The sequence below is a fragment of the Pteronotus mesoamericanus genome, unplaced genomic scaffold (assembly GCF_021234165.1).
Source record: "Pteronotus mesoamericanus isolate MK-2021 breed Mesoamerican mustached bat unplaced genomic scaffold, CSHL_Meso_final contig_730, whole genome shotgun sequence".
Lineage (NCBI taxonomy): Eukaryota > Metazoa > Chordata > Mammalia > Chiroptera > Mormoopidae > Pteronotus > Pteronotus mesoamericanus.
In genome coordinates, this window is record NW_026555246.1 from 1,100,702 (window position 1) to 1,116,760 (window position 16,059).

Here is a 16,059-nt window from a genome sequence, read left to right on the forward strand (position 1 = left end):
GTTATTATACCTGAAACAAAAAACAAAGGGTCACAAATCTACAGGTAAGATCACCAGCAAACTTATAGTATAAACAGGGTAATCTGTGACAACAAAATGCAAAAGAGGATGGAATAAAAGTCTCATTTTGCAAAGGAGGATGGAGAACAGATGCATTAAAAAGAAAAAGGACTACTGTATATATGATACTTTCTTTTCATAAATCAAATGGTAAACAGACAAAAATAAAAATCCAAACTGAGACTTATAGGGTAGAAAAAGAGGAAAGAAGTATGAAATACCACCAAACAAAAATAAAAGACAGAAACACAAAGTAAAAGAACCAACGGAGGCACAGATGTACCAGAAATCAAAAGACAAAATGGCTAGAAAAATTCCACACATATCAACAATAACCCTCAACTCACCAATAAATGAGGCACAGAGTAGCAGGTTGGATAAAAACACAAAACCCAATTATATGCTGCCTTCAGGAGACCCATCTAAGCTGTAAAAACAAAGGGAAATTTAAAGTGAAAGGGTAGAAAATGATTCTCCAAGCAAATAATATCCACAGAAAAGCAGGAGTACCATACTTATACACAGCAACATAGATTTTGAGATAAAAGAGGTAACAAGAGACAAAGATGGACATTTTCTAATGATAAAGGGGGCACTACATCAGAAGACATAATATATGCCTTCTACATACATATGCATCCTATCGGGGGCACTGAAATATACAACACAACTATGAACAGAACTAAAGGGAGAAATTGACAAAACACAGTCATAGTTGGGGACCTTAATACTCCATTGACAGCTCTAGACAGATCATTCAAACAGCAAATCAACAACAGTAACAACAAAAACAAAATATCAGTTTTAAATTACATATTAGATCAATGGACATAATTGACACTGACAGAGCCGTTCACCCCAGAACATCAGATGATACATTCTTCTCCAGTGCACATGGAACGCCTCAAGGTCAGGCCATATGTTGGGTCACAAAACTAGCCTAAACAAATTGAAGGAAGCTGAAATTATACCAAGCATATTTTCTGATGACAACACTTTGAAATTAAAAATCAACCGCAAAAAGGAAGTAACCCCCCAAATATGTGGAGATTAAACATCATACTACCAAAAATGACTAGGTCATAGGAGAAATAAAGGGTGATATCAAAAGATATAAAGAGAAAAATGAAAATGACATGATATATTAAAATTTCTCTGATGCATTGAAAGCACTAATAAGAGGGAAGTTTATATCATTACAGGCCTATCTCAAGAAACAAGAAAAATCCTAAGTAAGAAACCTAACATCACATCTTAAAGAACTAGAGAAAAAAAGAACAGAGCAACCCAAAGTCAGCAGAAGAAAGTAACAAAAATTAGAGCAGAACTGAATAGAATAAAGAAAAAGGAGACTATACCAAAAAAAATACAATGAAGAACTAGTTCTCTGAAAAGATTAATGCAATTGACAAACTCCTGGCTAGAATCACTAAGGAAAAATGAGAAAAGACTCATATAAACAAAATAAAAAATGAAAGAGAAGTTACCACAGACGTCACAGATTTACAAAGGATCATACTAGAGTACTGTGAAAGACTATATGCCATGGAATTCAATAACCGAGAAGAAATGGATAAGTTCCTAGAAACATATAACCCTCCTAGACTAAATTATGAAGAAATGGAAAATCTAACTAGACTGAAATGGAAAATCTAAATAGTGAGGAAATTGAAATAACCATCAAAAACCTCCCAGAAAATAAAAGTGCAGGACCAGATGGCTTCACTAGTAAATTCTATCACACATTCAAAGATTTGATATCTCTCCTCAAACTCTTCCAAAAAACTGAAGAAGAGGGAGTGCTTCTTAACAGTTTATGAGCCCAACATAACCCTGATACCAAAATATGGCACAAATAACACTAGAAAATAAAACTACAGACCAATATCTCCAAAGAATACAAATATAAAAATACTAAACAAGATATTAGCAAATTGAATATAACAATACATTAAAAAATAATACACCACAATCAAGTGAGGTTCATTCCTGGGGCATAAGGATGGTTCAACATATCCAAATTGATCAATGTAATACACCACATTAATAAAACAAAGAATAAAGGTCACATGATTTTATCATTAGATGCAGAAAAAGCATTGATAAGATACAACATCCATTTATGATTAAAACATTCAATAAAATGGATATAGAAGGAAAGTACCTCAGCATAATAAAGACCAGATATGACAACCCCTCAGCTAACATCATACTCAATGGTCAAAAGCTGGACGCTTTTCCTCTAAGATCAGGAAGAAGTCAAGGATGCCCACTCTCACCACTCTTACTCAACATAGCTCTGAAAGTCGTAGCCAGAGCAATCAGGCAAAATAAAGGAATAAAGGGCATCCAGATTGGTAAGAGAGAGGTAAAAGTGTCACTTTGTGCAGATGGCATGATTCTGTATATAGAAAATCCTAAAGACTCCACTAATAAACTATTAGGAACAATAAACAAATACAGTAAATTTGCAGGATATGAAACCAATGTACAAAAATCCACTGCTTTTCTATATATTAACAATAAAACTTAAAAAAAAAAAGAAATGAAAAAGAAATTTCTTTTGCAATTGGAACCAAAGGAATAAAATACTGGAGAATAAACTTAACAAAGGATATGAAGGACCTATATACTGAAAACTACAAAGTATTTTTAAAAGAGCTTGAAACAGACACAATGAAATGGAAAGATATTCTGTGTTCATGGGATGAAAGAATCAATATAGTCAAAGTGGCCATTTTACCCAAAGGAATATATAGATTTAATGCAATCACCATCAAAATCACAATGTCATTTTTTAAAGAAATAGAACAAAAAATCATCATATTTGTATGGAACCACAAAAGACCCGAAACAGCCAAAGCAGTCCTGAGAAAAAAGAACAAAGCCACAGCTGTCACACTACTTGACTTCAAATTATACTGCAAAGCAATAATAATCAAAACAGCATGGTATTAGCAGAAAAATAGACACACAGACCAATGGAACAGAGTTGAGAGTCCAAAAATAAAACCACAAGCATATGGGCAAATAATTTTTGACAGAGGGGCAAAAAACACACAATGGAAAAAAGAAAGCCTCTTCAATAACTGGTGCTGGTAAAACTGGAAAGCCACGTGCTAAAGAATGAAACTAGATTACAGTTTGTCCCCAAGTGCAAAAATTAATTCAAAATGGATCAAAGACTTAAATATAAGATTTGAAACAATAAATTACATAGAAGAAAACATATGAACCTTGGTCATAGAGAACATTTTATGAATTTGACCCCAAAGGCAAGGGAAGTTAAGGCAAAAATAAAGGAATGGAACTATATAAAACTAAAAAGCTTCTGCACAGCAAAGAAGCTGACAACACAACAAAAAGGCAACCAACCAAATGGAAGATGACATTTGCAAACAACAGCTCCGACAAACGGTTAATATCCAAAATATATAAAAAACTCATACAACTCAACATCAAACAAACGATCCAATTAAAAAATGGGCAGAGGACCTGAACAGACACCCCTCCCAAGAAGACCTACAAAAGGCCAACAGATATATAAAAAGGTGCTTAACTTCACTAGCTATTAGGAAAATGCAAATCAATACTAGAATGAGATATCAACTTACACCTGTTACAGTGGTTGTTAGTATTAACATGACAGGTAATAACAAGTGTTGGAGAGGTTGTGGAGAAAAGGCAGCCTCCATTCACTGCTGGTGGAACTGTAGACTGGTACAGTCACTATGGGAAACAGAATGAGGCTTCCTCAAAAAATTAATAGAGTTACCATATGACCCAGCAATCCCTCTGCTGGCTCTACCCAAAAAACTCGACAGCATTTATTCACAAAGATATATGCACTTCTATTCACTGCAGCATTATTCACATTGGCCAAGACACGGCGATGACCAAAGTGTCCTTCGATAGAGGACTGGAGAAAGAAGATGCGGTCCAGCCCTGGCTGGGTGGTCCAGCTGGATGGAGCACTGTCCCATACACCGAAAGGCTGTGGTTTCGATCCCCAGGCCGGTCAGGTCATACACCTAGATTGTGGGTAAGATCCCCAGTTGGGGCATGTCCGGGAGGCAACCGATGGATGTTTCTCTCTCTCATTGATGTTTCTCTCTCTCTCTTTCTTCCTTCCTCTCTTTCTAAAAATCATTGAACATATCCTTGGGTGAGGATTTAAAAAAAAAGATGTGGTACATATACAGAATGGAATACTACTCAACCGTGAGAAAAGATGAAATACTCCCATTTTGGCAACATGGATGGACTTGGAGATACTATGCTAAGCAAAATAAGTCAGTCAGACAAAGCTTAGAACCATATGATTCCATTCCTATGTGAGGTGTAAAACTGAAACTAACAACACAGACAGACAACAGCACGGTACTCACTACAGGGAAAGGGGCAGGGGGTGCGTAAAGGGGGCCAAATATGTGGCAATGGGAGAAACCTGACTTTGGTGGTGGGCACACACCACGCAATATACAGATCATGTATCACAGAAACGTACACCGGAAACCTTTGTGACCATGTGAGCCAATGTCATCCCAGTAAACTTAATAAAGTAAATAAAAAATAAAAAAGGATACTATGAACAATTGTATGCTAACAAATTAGTTAACCTAGGTGCAAAATGTTCCTGGAAACAAACTTCCAAAATTTAGTCAAGGATTAATAGAACACCTGAACAGACCTATAACAAGAGACTAAATCAGTAATCAAAACTCCCATAAACAAAAACCAAGGACTAGATGGCTTTACAAGTGAATTCTACCAACCATTTAAAGAAGAATTAACACCAGTCCTTCTCAAATTCTCCCAAGAAATTAAAGATGAGGGGACATTTCTTAGCTCATTCTATGAAGCCAGCATTACCCTGATAACCAAAGCTAGACAAAAACATACTGAGAAGACTATAGATCAATACTGTTTATAAATGTAGAAGCAAAAATGCTCAATATTATACTAGCAAACCGAATTCAGCCACAGATTAAAAGGACTATGCACAATGACCGAGTGAGACATATTGCAGGTGGTTTGACCTCTGAAAATCAGTCAATATAATACACCACATTAACAGATTGGAGGAAAATAAACCACATGGTCATCTCTGTGGATGCAGAAAAAGCATTTGGCAGAGTCCAATGCCCTCCTGGATTAAAACACTCAGTAGACCAGGACTAGAAGGGAGCTTCCTCAGCACGATCAGGAGCTTTTCTGAGAACCCCGCAGCTAACGTCACGCTCCACGCTGAAAGGCTGAGGGCTCTTCCTCCAAGACCGTGAACACAGCAAGGAAGCCTGCTTCTGTCACTGCGGCTCAATCTGCTGCCGGGATTTCAAGCCAGAGCGAGTAGGCAAGAAAAGGAAATAAAAGGCATCAAGCTGGAAAGGAAGCAGCAGACGGTCCCCAGCAGCGGGGAATGAGGAATGAGTGCTAAGGAGTATGAGGTTTCTCACCGGGCTGATTGAAATGTTCTAAGTTGACAGTGACGTTGGTTGCACGACTCTGTGACTGTATCGTAAAACCGCAGAACTGTGCACTGAGAGTGGGTAAGTCAGGGCATATGAATGATATCTCAATCGACCTATTATAAGGAAAACCAAATGGCCTGCCGCTTGACCTCTGACTTCTCAGAGCCAGTCCCAGTCAGGCCAGTGCCCAGGTGACCACCACACTTTAACCCCGGCTCCCAGACCTCTTGGTGCTGCTTCCTGCCGTCGGTGTTGCAGGACGCAAGGCCTGGCGAGGCCACCGGCTCAGTGCTGTTCTCATCAAGAAGGGCAGGGAGTGCCCTGGGGAGTGTGTCTTTACCTTGCGAACTGCCTCACACTGGCAGCCTCCGCCATCAGCCACAACGGTCAGCCTGGGCACCCCATTCTCCCTCACAGGTGGCCCCGCCGGTGGGGCCATGGCTGGCCCTTCCCCCCAGGGCAGGGGTAAAGGCCTCACCAGCTTGTCCTCTCGATCATCCCTCATGGGAGTTTAGCAAGCACTGAAGCTCAAGTAGCAGGAGGCGGCCCCTTTCTGCATCAGACACACCAGGGTTTGGGTCCCACCCCTGCACTTTCCAACTGGGCCATCTTTGGGCTTCTGGTCCTTCAGAGGGGCGCTTTCCACCTCCCCAGGCCCTCATAGGCATGTGCGTGCATGACAATAGCAGCCACATGCCGCTGCGAGTAAAGCTGCGGCCAGGGGCGTTGGAGCTTGCCTCCCCACCCCCCCGCTGACCGCGAAAAGCTGCAGGGGTTCTGCTTCCGCCAAGGAGGCGTCCACTCCAGCAAAGACCCAACACAGTGCTTGGTCCCCAGCACAAAGAACCAGAGCTCAGGCCCCCTCCTCCCCTTCCCTACTCTCCGTATAAAACTGAAAGGCCGGGGCCTGAGAACCTGGGGTCCTCAGATGAGAGACAGAAGCCAGCAGGACCCCCGCTCAGCCAGGGGCCGGTCCCTGCTCACGAGGACCAGCAGCAGGCCCTCTCGGGTGTCACACGGAAGCCTGAGGACCCGGTGTGAGAACACACAGCGAGCTGCACACAGGGCGTTCGCTGACCTGGGACCGCTCTGTGGGTGGCAACCAGCCCGGGACGGTGGACACCACGCTCAGCGCATGTGGCACTCCCTTCAAAGGTTAAACGCAGAGTGACCACGTGACCCAGCAATTCTAGCCACACAGGCCAGAGCCGCGAAAACTCAGGTCCACACAAATATAAGTGCACGAACAGACGTGGGCCCTGGGGGCGGGGGAGCGGCGCTCTCATCCCAGGACAGGAGGTGGGGACTCGCCAGCTGCACGAGAGAAGGCGGGCGCCTTAAAGAGGAGCACATGCAGCTGGCACACACGGGCACTTTTATTTCCATGCAAAAATTTCTTGTGGAGCCTCAAATTTCTGACTTCTCTTGAAAACCTGTAATAGCAACAGTCATCAGAACTGAGACGTTTTCTGTTTCATCGATCTCTGGCCTTATTTTGTATTATCTTTTCTCTTCTATGTCCTTTGGGGAATCTTGCTTTTTTCTGTCATCTTAAGCTGGAAATTTCTTTAATATGCAGTCTTCTTTTTTAACATAAATTTCCACCCAAGTTTTGATATTTAGTGCTTTTATCATCATTCAGTTTTAAAGTTTCATCTTATTTCTTCTTGTACCCATGAATTACTTAAAAGGATTTTTTTTTTAATTTCCAAATAACAGGGATTTTTATTTTGGGAATTATTAATTTCTAACTTTAAGGCATGATGGTGCAGGAACAAGATTTTCTTAACTATTCTTTTAATTTTTGAGACCTGCACTAAATTGATCATTTTTTTCCTGAGCATCACATAGGGGCCTGAGAAGAACAAGGTGCCTCTCACTGTCAAACAATGAATTTATCTGTGCCCTTCAAACCAAGCTTGTTATCTGTGTTATTCTGAACTTCCCCTTCTTGTTGATTTTTTGGTCTACTTCATCCAACACCGATCAAAAATGAATGGCTGAAATCTTCCAAAATGATGATAGGTTTGTTCATTTATTTCTAACAAAGTTACGTCCAACACATTGAGGCGGCTTTACTGAGTGAATGGAAATTCAGGGCTGTCCTGTCGTCTGGCGCAGGGACCTGGCCCCATCGGACGGACACCCACCCTGGCCTGACAGCGCCGGGAGCCGGCGGAGGCCGACCTCAGCCCCGACGTGCGCGGCTGCCTCTGGCTGCCCCGCAGCCTTCTCTCTTGCCTCTGCGCTTCGGCTGTGTAGGTGGTGAGGGCACACGGACAGACTTGGGGTTGGGGTTTGATTGGGTTAAGCTACTATGACACCAGTTGTCCACGGGTGAGTTTTTAACCCATTCACATCTATTCTATTGATACATTTGGACTTGTCTCCCTCATCTTACTCTATTATTCCAATTTTGGTGTCACTCTTCCCTTTCTAACTCTTCTCATAAATCACGGCATCCCCTTTCCCCCGACACATCTCGCGGCTCTGCCGGCCGGCCCGGCTGCTGCGCACGTCCCCTCCAGCTCCGGCCGGAGCATCAGCACCGGCCCGTCTCTGCAGCGGGTTCTCGTGGTTTTGCTTTTCCCTCTTGGGGATGAGGGCAGGATGGAGGTCTGCGGTGTTGTTCCGCACATTCCACGCTCTAGTCCGGAGCATCTCCGGAGCTGGCTGCACCCCGGCCCGCACGCCATCGTGGGGGATCCTCACGTGCTGTGCCCGTCACCGCGGAGCTCGTTTCAGGGACACGGGAGGCTACCCGTCGGAGGAAGACTGTGCTCGGTTTTGTTTACCACCGTCCCCACTGCTCCCTATGTTGCAGCCCCGGGCCTCACAAACGTGCTTTGCTGCCTGTTTGAAGCACCTGAGACGGAGCTGCTGTCACAGAGACACAAGGCCCGGCAGCCTCCGCCCGAGCCAGCTCCGCAGCCAGTGATGGGCGCAGGGGTGTGGGATGCAGCCACGCCTACCGCGCCCCCACAGCGCCTTCCCTCTGCAGTGCTTTGCGGACTGGTAGGATTTTTCATGCCTGTCACCGGCACCTGGTCTCTCACGCAGAGGATCCCTGAGTCCCTCTGAGGACTGATCTAGAAAGTGTATGTAAGAGGGTCTTCAGCTAAATGTCTCCTGAAGAGAGAAATAACAGCCCTTCCTCCCTGTTCCTGGAGAGGACCCGGAAGCAGCAGAGAAGTGGCCATGGTCACGCGCAAGTCAGAGGGAGCAGCCAGGAGGCCAGCCCGCGGCCCCGGCTGGGAGTCTGGAGAGCGGTCCCCGGGGCAGGGACGTGGCTGCGGGAGGCACTGCCCACCAGATGCCCCACAGACCACAGAGTCAGGACACAGGGTGGGGCGGGGGGGGGCGGTGCTCAGAGACCAGGCGGGGCCGGGAGGAGCCGGGCGGAGCCGGCACGGGCACGGGCACCACACGGTGGGCCTCGAGCCTGCAGGCCAGCAAGACAGGTTGCTTTAACAGACCAGGGGTGAAGCCACACCCAGAAGAGCACAGACGGTGTGATTCCATTTCTCTCAAGTGTCCAGGGTCGGCAGACGCAATAGTGACTGCCCGCGGCTGGGGGGCTGGGGAAGTGTCCCAGAACTAAATGGCTCTGCTGGTGGCACAGCACCATGAATACTGTTCTAGAACCACTGGATCATGCATTTTAAATGGTTAAGATGGTGAATCTATGTCATAGGAATTATATGTCAAAAAAAAGCCTGGGGTGGCAACTCAAATGCTTATTTATAGTAGCTGGCGGGGCGTGGGGGGCAGAAACAAGGGATCCGGCTGGGTGGCTGCAAGTGAAACCTGAGCCACGGGGTTGCACCCACTGCCCCTTCCCAGGCCCTGTCTGCCCAGCTGTCCTGCATCAACTGGTGACAGCACCCAAAACACAGAGAAATATATTCCGGCTAAAAGAAAGACAGCGGAGCACAGCGGGGAAGGCCCCGGCTATGCTGGGGTCCGTGGAGGTGCTGGGGCTGGGGAGGGAGTGCACAGCCCCAGCCAGGGCCCCTCGACGCCCACCCACGGGGCCCCAACGGAGAGCTGCCAGGGGTTCGGATTTCTCACAAAGCCATGCATCCTCTTGAACATAAGCTCAGTTTGTTCTTGAACATCAGCTCTGCAACAGCGTGTGAGAAAAAGAACACATCGTGGCGTCTGACAAAGCCCCGGCTGGCAGCTCTCCTCTCCCACTCGGCCCGGGAAGCCCCGGGTACACGGTCGGCTCTGACAGGAGGCGCTGCACCTGCCTCTCGGGACCGCCCGGCACTGCTCTTTCCAGGACACCTGTCCCCAGGCCTCACAGCCCTGCTACTTCAGGGCCTATTGCCCGTTCTCTGCCCGCCTCCCGCGCCTGCCCTGGCAAGGCAGGAGGGCACTCGGGCTGGGTCCACAAGTGCCTCTCCCTGAGAGAGGCCCCAGACAGCAGCCTAGCAAACATCTGCTAAAGAAGTGGGTGTGGGCAGCAGCCCACGGGAAGGGGCCCGAGTGTCCGGTGGCTGTGGCCGAAGGTGGGGCTTCCCCAAACTCCTGCTCAGGGCACCGCTGGGCGACTTGGCACACCCCAGGCCCACACTGGGCCCTTTACATGTTGGATGGGGCTTAATCTCCATCACAACCCCAGCAGGTGGAAGCTCCTTATCTCCATTTTTCTGATGAGGACACAGAGGCACAAAAAATAAGGCAGAAGCCAAGACCTCAGAGTCTGTGCTTGCAGCCAGCACACCCTGCCCTTGTCCCTGGAGTCCCCACACAGCCACGTGGCCTTGGGGCCCGGCAGCTCGGCTCGGATGCGCCTCTGGAGCTCACCCCAACCAGGGCAATGTCAGCTGCCCTAGGCCTCTCGGGGCTATTAACAGCACTTACTGTTTGACCCTTGTCTGCATCTCCCCCAAACTAGGACTTCCCAGGAGCAGAGACCAGACTGTGCATGCTCAATACCCCGCACAGGCTGTGCAAACACTTGTTGGATAAATGGATGGAAGGTCAAACAGGTTGATTGGATGGATGGATGGACAGATGGACAGATGGGCGGATGGATAAATGATGATAAATGATGGATGGTTGAATGGATGGAAGGTTGGATAGATGAGTGAATGAATGAGTGAATGAATGGACTCTGACAATGGAAAGTGAGTCAATCATGTACATGGCACGTGAGCCAGGCAGCAAAGCCAGGGACGAGAGTGGTGGCAGTGACTTTGCCAGGCACTGTACAGGTAGACGGTCAGGCTTGTCCACAGATCAGCTCTAGAAAGTGAAGGAGGAGCTGAAGATAACAGCCCAGGTTTCTGGGCCAACGCCTCCCTGCAGGGACCAGCGACGCCATGGCCCGTCACTAAAGGAGGAAGAACCCCACCTGTAAGGGAGGGGGATTAAAACTTGAATTGGCTGGTGAGCACCCACTGTATCCCTGAATTTGGAATCTGCAGCGACAGGCCACCACCCGTGCCTGAGAAGGGGGCAGGGCTTGGGTTGGCAGGTCTGGCCCAAGACAGGAGCGCGTGGCACCCGGGAAGGCCCCCAGGAGGACGGCAGGAAGTGGGTCTGCCGCTGGGGAGAAGGGCCAGGGCAGGGCCATGGGCTGGACTTGGATAGACCCTACCCCCATCTTCCCTCTGTCCCTCCCCAGTAAGTCAGACCTCCCCCCAACCATTCAGCCTCGGGGGCCCCAACCGTCTGTCCCCTCTTCTGAGAGCCAGTCCGTCCCCTCTTCTGAGAGCCAGTCCGTGACTTCAAAGGTGCGCTAGCAAAGCCCTGAGGCAAGGCCAGCTCCCAAGACTTTGGGACTGGGGCTTACCCCGCCTCCTTTCAAGGGGCGGCAGGTAGGAAAACCACCATGTTCCCAGCGTTGGCCCTCTGGAGCCACAGATACAAGCACTGCTTACATAAGAGACCAGGCTCCCTCTGTCCTGTCGCCACACCGGTGGGGAGCAGGTGGGTCTGCAGGGGCAGGCATGGGCTGGGCCGCCGGGCCACCAGGCCGGGGGGCAGCGCGCAGCCAGGGGCCGAGCAGGCACGCCCCTCCGCCTGCCCAGCCGTCAGCCCTGCTGAGCCCCGTGGCACAGCTGCGGCCCGTGTGGGACCTGGCTCCTATTCCAGCAGCCAATCCGGTGGGGCCCAGGGGCGGCCTAGGCCCTGCACCTAGGCTTTGACAAGTTAATGTCCCTCATTGTCCCCAGCCCACCGGTGCCATCACTGGAAAGCTCTCTGAGGCCGGCTTCTTGCCCCGGAGCACTGCGGCCCTGGGGCCCCTGCGGCGTGGGGCACAGGTGCCTTTCTTGTGAGCTCTCACTTGGGCCACAGGTTCCCAAAGAGGAAGGGTCCTGGGGACCCAGTGACAAGTGCAGTGTCAGGAATTCCACGAGCCGAGGCCACCGCCAAGGCCCAGAGGCAGGGCTTGTCCGAGACTTGTCCTGGGCTTTGCTCAGCCTGGGGAAATGCCTCCGGGTCCCACAGCTCATTCCAGGAAGATGTAAACGTGCCTGGTCTGTACACACATAGCTTGTGTACACGCAGTGCGTGCACGTATGTGTGTCCGTATGTGTGAGAGACAGAGTGAAGTGGAGACAGAAAGAGCATATGCGTTGGTGCCTGCCCACCAGGGGTCATCTTCGGCCTGGAGTCCCACCCCAGGGGCCGCGGGGACCAGCAGGGCCGTAGTGAGTGGGTGGCTGGTGAGAAACAGCGAGGAGAGGGCCTGGGGGAGCCCGCCTCCAAGAAGCCGGCACCGCCTGCTAGACACCGCTTGCCGGCACAGGCCCAGAGATGCCAGGCTTCCTGGTCTTTCTGAGAAGCTGAAAATGGAAATTTTCATGGGAAACCCCGTGACTTTTAAGTGTTCACTCGCAGTGGTTGAGGACGTAGCGCAAGTCCAATGAAGCATGTGGGGTAGTTGTGGGGACACAGCCTAGGAGCCACTGGTGAGGCCTGGCTCTCGTCCAACCCCCTCACTTTTACAAATGGGGAAACTGAAGCCAGAGCAGAGCCCAGCAAACCAGGGCCATGCAGACCCCCTGCCGCTCCCCCATCCCCATCACGGGCTGCCACCATCCTTGGGAAGCACCCACAGATTCCAGGGACCAGGAGAGGGACATGTGGGCCCCGATCCCCAGAGTCCCCATCACCAAGGGCCCAAACTGCGCTCTCCAAGGTAGCCCAGGACGGGGCCTGCAGGGCTGGCCTCTTCTCGGCATGGGAAGACCCCGTGCCCCTTCCAGCCCAAGGTCCCCAGATGAGCCATGACCCATTTTGTCCTACTGAAGATGAAGACCAACAATGTAAGTAGCTCCTGGACATCACATAGAACAAGGAGCTCGGCCACCTGCCCAGACCCTCCTGCACCTATGTTTGACCACTTGCTCCTGGCGCTGCAGGGCCCTGCGGACAGCCAAGAGTGCCAGGGAAGCAGGTTCCGGGCCCCGGCTCCCGCGCCAGACGCAGCCCCCGAGCGTCTGCCTCCCTCGGCCCCATCCGGCCTGGCCGGTGTGTGTGAGGGTGCCCAGGGACCTGGGGGCTGACCCCACACGATGGCCCCCCCACCCAGGTCTGCCTGGAGGCCTGGAAGGAGCCTCTCCGGCATACCTTCCTACTAATGCTCTGCAGATGGGCTTCCCCACTGGCTTCCAAGAAAAACGCGGCAACCGCAGATCTCTCCTCACAGAAACAGAGCTGCCGGAAGCTCCCCGTGATATTCCCGAAATGGAAATAAAAGTTCCTCTGAGTGCATTTCCACATCCAGAGCCCTGCCTGGCCGCTGGGTTCCCGGGCCCCGGGGCGCCCGGAACCTCCTCACCTCACAGCCACCAAGGGCCTGCCTGGCCCATACAGGGTGTTTGAAAACTTTGCATTAGCTGCAACATTTGAAAATGAAGAGGTTTCACATAAAATCACTATTTCTGGCTTCTTGAGAAATCGGAAGCCCTCCTGCCACTGACCCCACGTTGGCTTCACCCCACAGACGCTGGCATCAGACACCCTGCAGAGACGTGCCCTTCACTGCCTCTGTGGACGCCGACCCCCAGGCTCTGGGCAAGGTCACAGGGACACGAGCTGCCATCCTCGGGGGCTTTCACCCATCCAGGGGTCCCTCCTGAGCCTGGCACTGGGCACAGGTCCCCCCACACACACTCCCCGGCCTGTGGCCACCCACAGCTGTGGACTGGGGTCGGTGGGTGGGGTCGAGGGGGCCACCAGTGCACTGCTCCCCACCCCGAGCCCCCTGGAGCCCTCGGATCAAACAACCTGCACTGAACCTGGCCGACCCGGCCCCGAGGCCTACTCCCCACCACCCACGGTGGGCTCCGGCCTGTGGTCTTGGGATCTTGGGTGGCCCTTGGTCCTTCACCCTGTGGGGCATCACCTGGCCAGACCGGCCTGGTGCCCCATTTCTTTGTTCTGCTAAGGCGACTCCCCCCGTGCTAAGCCCCCTCGTGCCCCCAAGCCTGGCCCACCCGGCAGCGGCTCTGCCACTGCCAGAGCCCGAGGACGAGGAGGGAGACAGCAGCCCCGTGACACAGCCGAGTCCCGGATGTCAACCAAAGAACGGCTCCAAGCCCCAGCAGTGTTTCTCTCAACTAAGAGTCTGCAGATGGCATTTGTACCAGTTTCAAAGGTGAGCCCAGAACGATCTGGACAGAAGCCTTGAGAAAAGCCCAGACACACAGAGATCTTCCTGGGCCAGGACCCCAGCAGGGGGGGCGGCTCAGGAAAGCACCCCGCGGGGTGTGCAGGGCCAGGGCAGGCAGAGGTGGGGGCCGGCTCCTCGCAGACCCGGGGCAGGGCTGGATGGGGATGCGGTTCTGCCCAGTGGGGATGACCTAACAGGACCCCCAACATCCCTGTTGTTCAATTTATTGGCCCACGTTGCTAATCCAGCCATTCCTTTCCATTCCCACACGCTCTCATCCCAGCCATGCCAGTGGCCGCATCCGGCTCCCTGCCCAGCCTCTTCTGCCTCCTCCGCTACAGCAGCCGGCGCCAGCCCCTCCCCAGAGAGTCGGCCCCCCCACCTACGGCTCTCTGCCTCTTGGGCCCCTCCTGCCGGACCCACTGACGGGCCAAGTCTATTCCCACAGGGCCCTCCCCCTGCTGCTGCCACCGCTTCCTCGCCCCTGATGAGCTGCAGTCCGCGCCTCAGAGCCCAACCCTGACCTCCAGCCACTGTGCTGACGTGCAGGCATTTCCCACCGTCTCTAGCTGTGTGGCATTCGTGGGCCGACTGTCACGGTGAGCACAAGGCAGGGGGCTCTGTGGGTCTCCTGCCCGGGGTCTCCTGCCCGGGGTCACAGAGCCTGGCTCTCAGCTGGGCCCTGTGTGGGCAATCGGTGACCATCTGGTGAGTGAACGGATGAAACACGAGCTACATGAACCGAGAGTATGGTGTCCATGGGCACTTGACAGTCAAAGACAATGTCCAGCCATCAGTTGTCGGGGCGAGCTGGGAGCAGCCAGGCTGGTCTTCCTCGCCCCCAGTGATGGCTGCCTCAGCCTGCCTCCCCAGTTCAGCAGCCAAGGCCCCAGCAATGTCCTGCCTGCACAACAAATCCGAGAACTGCAGCCGGCAGCAGGAGCTGTTGCAACAGTAAAAGTGGCCTTTGGCCGCAAGCCCGCCAGCGCCTACCAGGAACACCTTCGTCTCCAGGAAGCAGGCCCGCGAGGCCAGGCCTCCCGGGGAAGCGGCATTCATTCTTCCTTTCCATGGCTGTGCCCAGGCACCGCAGCCGATGCTGCGAATTCCGTAGCAAAAGGTTTTCTCCTCAGCGCGCGTGCTGAGTGACCTGAGACACATCCTCACGCCCCGCTGGACCTCAGCTTCTGCATCTCATGAGCAGAACCTCCATGCTCGGAAGCCCACGCGTCCCAGGGACAGGCAGCCTACAGATGGGCCGAGGCTCCGCACTGGGGGTCGCACAGCTCTCTGTCCTAGCTGGCTCCTTCCTGCCTCTGCAGGGTGGAGGGCTGCTCTTGCGGCCTGCCCATGCCTCAGTTTTCTCATCTGTAAAGTGGGCACAAGGATAGCACCAACCATGCCCATGGGGTCCCTGCGAGGACCCAGGGACGGTGTGCCTGCCGCGCTCTGGGGACCACCCGCAGGGGCGAGTGCCCTGCGGCGCTGCTCCCCCATCCCTGGCCTCTCATGGCTGCCCGGGCAGCTGTGCGGGAGCCCAGGCCTCTGCTGTGGGTCGGTTGCAGGACACAGCGGGGCAGAGCATGGTCCTCATTGGCCCTCAATAAACATGTTGTCCCTGAGCCGCCAAGGCAGCTCCAGGGGCAGGAGGAGAATCGCCCACAGACTAGGCTACAGAAAGTCTGGCTTTTGTGCAACAAAAATGAATGAAACAGAAAAGGAAAGGGAACTACAGCCTGGGGAAAGGCTGGTGTGAAACATGACAGGAAGTCAATATCTGAAGCAGATAAAGGGCTTATCCCGACACGTGAGACCCCAGGAGACGAATGGGCAAAGGACTTAAATGGGGAGAGAGAAATACAAAGGAATCGAATGCTGGCAGAGCATCGATTCTCG

The 16,059-nt window shown here is 51.6% G+C and overlaps 1 protein-coding gene across 1 annotated transcript in view; it reads right to left on the reverse strand.

Annotated features, from left to right (window-relative positions):
* The window catches only part of ADAMTS2 (ADAM metallopeptidase with thrombospondin type 1 motif 2), a 236,124-nt gene that overhangs the window by 140,033 nt on the left and 80,032 nt on the right, over positions 1-16,059 (reverse strand). The gene's annotated exons all lie outside the window — the stretch shown is intronic.